A 4,807-nucleotide genomic window follows, 5' to 3' on the forward strand; every position below is an offset into this window, starting at 1 on the left:
ATAGACTGGCCAGCATTAGTGGTGGGTTGGCCATCAGAACGAAGCCTGGACAGGTCCCTTGTTTCAAAGGTATGGCACAAAGTAACCTGTAAAGCCAGGGCACACAGACCAGTTCCCATACATAGACACTTGGTTACAGCTGGTTTTAGATCTCTCCACAGTGGTTGAGAGAACTGCAGCATAAGTGGGGCAGAGAGAGAGAGAGACAGAGAATAGAGAGAGGAAGAGACAGCGGCAAAAGGAAAATCAAAGGAAGAGAGAAAGAGAGATATATACAAGTAGTTAAGAAAAAAAAAAGTGTACCCTATTCCTTTAAAAGCCAAGGTAAATTTAAAACCTTTAATTGATAATTGAAGGTATTCTCTGTAACCCTATAACGCTCCAATACCACTTTGTTGTCAGTGTAAACAAGGGCGTATTCCGAAAGCACTGAGGCCTTCCTATCAAAAATCCTTAACCCAGTAACCCACGGATGGCCCAAATGCATTCAAACTGTAGCAGCAGTTGCTTTGCTAACAGAAAAAAGTAAAACAAATGACTTTTAGAGGAAACCTCATTGTGAGCACACCTCACTAGTTCAGTTCAGAACTATCCTAAATCAAAAAAGCAAAAAAGTAGCTTACTAACTCAAAAATCTTAGTATGGGGCTATTCTGTTAGGAAAAAAAAAAAAAAAAAAAAGGAAAAAAAGGGGAGGGGCGGAATTTATGTAAAAAGAGTATTACATAGTAAATTATTGTCCTGAAATAAATTAACTGTTTGTTTAAAGAAAGAAATAATTGTCATAAGTCAGAAAATTAAAGCATGTCGAAAAATTGTCTGTGAAAGTCATGAAAGAGAAAAATGTTATTAAAAAAGTATGCAAGAAATGTTGTATAATTCAAAAGTAACTAGGTCTCCTGAATGTAAAACTAAAATAAAAACCAAACAAACAAAAAAAAATAGTTTATGTGCAAGGTGTATAAGGGAAGTAAAATATACCTTTGATCAAAGAATTATAAGGAGGCATAAGAATATAAATTTTTACCTACATTAAAAGGTTAAAAATATTTATATTTTGTTTTAAAGGTTTAATCAAGTTTTAGAATGTTAATTGGAAAGAAAATTCTGTGTATAAACACTGGCTAAAGTTAAGGAGGTGTCATCCAGTTTTTCTGTAAACTGGACATTAAAATAAAAGTACAGCAGGTTTTTCTTAAAGCACCAACCTGCTCTTTAGAAAAAATTATAAAAGGTTAAAAAGAGCCTATAAAATCTTACCTTATGGTCAAACATTAAAAATTGGATAAATATGTCCACAAGGTTTTATTAAAATTAGGTTTAACATTAATAACATACTAATATAAAGGCAAAATTTAGCTTTTCTGGTATAAAAATCATACAAAAAGCATTGTTAAATGTAAAATGGTATTTGGCTTTCTTTGGTTTAAAAACTAATAAAAATAGGTGCTAAAGGAAATTTCTCAGTAAAAAAGCACTAAGGACTATAAAGTCCACTGCCAAGGTCCCCACATTTAAAACAAAAGGTCAATTTCTTAAAAATCATATACTTAATTTATCTTCCACTTTCCTTTGCCTCAAAAACTGAAAGTCCTTTAGCATGTGTACCACCCCTAGAATTTCTGGTAAACCAGCACCAGCCTGAAGATCACATTCTCATCAAAGGGTGGAAAGAAGAAAAACTCGAGCCAGCCTGGGAAGGACCCTACCTTGCGCTACTAACCACCAAGACTGCTGTTCATACAGCAAAAAAGGATGTACATCACGCCTGAGTCAAGAAAGTGCCACCCCCTCCAGAGTCGTGGGCCATAGTCCTAGGGGAAAACCCTACCAAACTAAAGCTAAGAAAAATTTAACTCTTTTCATCTATTCTATTACTCTTTCTTCTTTCCTTGTTCTATTGCTAACCATCTAGTTATTAACATAACCAAGTCAATTTCGCCTCAAACTATCGCATTTAATGCTTGCCTTGTTATACCCTGTGGAGACTTGCCAAGCCAAAGACAGCTTTCTACTTCAGAAAACTACTTCTGTCCCTCCTGACTCTCCTCAGACTGGGCATTAGTAAACTAGGATCATTTAATCCAGGGAGATTTTGATAAAGACCCCAGTGCCAACCAGGAGTCTTGCCACCCAACGTAGAGCTTTTATGCTGTAGTTGGTCCAACGTTCTGTGGACCACTAAAGAGCAAGGATGGACTGCCCCAACCGGTTTTTGTAACTTCCTAAAATCATACATTCATTTTACTAGAGGACCATAGAAGTTAAAAACTTAAAACAAACTTTAGCAATAAGGACAGGATACCAAGATGCAAATGCCTGGTTAAAATGGATCAAATATTCTATCTGCACGTTAAACAAAAGCAATTATTATGCTTGTGCACATGGCAGGCCAGAGGCCCAAACTGTCCCCCTTCCACTAAGGTGGTCTTCCAGTCGACCTGGTGTGGGCTGCATGGTAGCTCTTTTCCAGGATTCTACAGCCTGGAGTAATAAGTCATGCCAAGCTCTCTCTGCTATATCCCAAAGTCCGGCACCCTCCGGGTCAGCCCCCGAGGGCCATCCAGCTTCTATCTCCCAACATTAAGTTCACTTTGTGTCTCTCACGACAGGGAGGAAACTTAGCATTCCTTGGAGACCTGAAGGGAAATGATGAACTTAAGAATTTTCAAGAGCTTATCAATCAGTCAGCCCTTGTTCATCCTTGAGCAGATGTGTGGTGGTATTGTGGTGGACCTTTACTAGGCACTCTGCTGACTAACTAGAGTGACACTTGTGCTTTAGTCCATTTGCCTATCTCTTTCACCCTGGAATTTCATCAACCAGAGGGAGAAAAAATAAGACATCGTAAAGTGAGAGAAGCCCCTTATGGGTCTTTTGACCCTCATGTCTATTTAGACGCAATTGGAGTCCCACAAGGACTACGAGATCAATTTAAAGCTTGAAATCAAATAGCTGCAGGATTTAAGTCAGTATTTTAGTGAGTGACAATTAATAAAAATGTAGATTAGTTAAACTACATCTATGACAACCAACAGCAACAAGCTTTTCATGAGTTAAAAGAAAAACTCATGTCGGTCCCAGCTCTGGGGCTACCTGACCTGACAAAACCCTTTACACCCTATGTGTCAGAAAAAGTAAAAATGGCAGTTGTAGTTTTAACCCAGACTGTGGGGCCCTGGCCAAGGCCAGTGACCTATCTCTGAAAACAGCTAGACAGGGTTTCCAAAGGCTGACCCCCATGTCTAAGGGTCCTAGCAGCAGTGGCCCTGTTAGCATAAGAAGCAGATAAGCTAACTCTTGGGCAAAACCTAAAGTGCCCCTATGCTGTGGTGACGTTAATAAATACCAAAGGACATCATTAGCTAACAAATGCTAGACTAACTAGATACCAAAGCTTGCTCTGTGAAAATCCCCAAATAATCATTGAAGTTTACAACATCCTAAACCCCGCCACCTTGCTCCCGGTATCAGAGAGCCCAGTTGAACATAACTATGTAGAGGTTTTGGACTCAGTTTATTCTAGTGGGCCCAACCTCCAAGACCATCCTAAGACTGGGACTTACATCCCAGTCTAGACCTTAGACTACATCAGTAGACTGGGAGCTGTATGTGGATGGGAGCAGCTTCGCCAACCCCTGCAAAGTGACTCTGAAGAAGACGACAAGCCCTATTCCAGTCACACCCGGAAGCGGACTGGTCCACGTACGACCAAAACATGAGGAAACTCATCATGGGACTCATTTTCCTTAAAATTTGGACTTGTGCAGTAAAGACTTCAACTGACCTTCCTCAGACTGAGGACTGTTCCCAGTGTATACATCAAGTCACTGAGGTGGGACAAAAGGTTGCTACGGTCTTATTATTTTACAGTTATTATAAGTATACTGGAACTCTAAAAAGAACTTGTGTGTATAATGTTATTCTACACAAGGTATGTAGCCCAGGAAATGACCAAACTGATGTGTGTTGTGACCCATCTGAGCCTCCCATGACCACAGTTTTTAAAATAAGATTAAGGACTGAGGACTGGTGGGGGCTCATAAATGATATGAGTAAAGTGTTAGCCAAAACAGGAAAAAAAAAAAAAAAAAAAAGGTGATTAAACAAGTCACCTTAAAATTTGATGCCTGTGCTGTCAATAATAATAAGTTAAAAATAGGATGTGGTTCTCTTAATTAGAAAAGAGGCTATATGGCAGTAAATAAGTACATTTATCATGAAATAGGACTGTGTGAAAATAAATGTAGACACTGGTCTTGTGTCATTTAGGCTACTTGAATAAAAAATGAAAAAAATCCTGTCCACCTTCAGCAAAGAAAAAGTGGCCCTTCCTGTACCAGTAACCCCTTAGAACTAGTAATAACCAACCCCCTTAATCCTCGCTACAAAAAAGGGGAACGTGTAACCCTAGAAATTGATGGAGTTGGACTGGATCTTCAAGTAAATATCGTGGTTTGAGAAAAAGTTTATAAACGCTCTCCTGAGCCAGTATTTCAAACCTTCTATGATAAGCTAAATGTGCCAGTAGCAGAAATTCTAGGAAAAACAAGACATTTGTTTTTGCAATTAGCCGAGCATGTAGTCCAGTCTCTCAGTGTCACTTCGTGTTATGTATGTAGAGGAACTGTAATAGGAGATCAATGGCCATAGAAAGCCTGAGAATTAGTACCTACAGACCCAGTTCCTGAGGAATTCCTGGCCCAAAAGAATCACCCTGATCACTTCTAGGTCCTAAAAGCCTCAATCATTAGACAACACTGTATAGCAAGAGTGGGGAAGGACTTCACCCTTCCTGTAGGAAGACT

Source organism: Theropithecus gelada, chromosome 9 (genome assembly GCF_003255815.1).
Source record: "Theropithecus gelada isolate Dixy chromosome 9, Tgel_1.0, whole genome shotgun sequence".
NCBI lineage: Eukaryota > Metazoa > Chordata > Mammalia > Primates > Cercopithecidae > Theropithecus > Theropithecus gelada.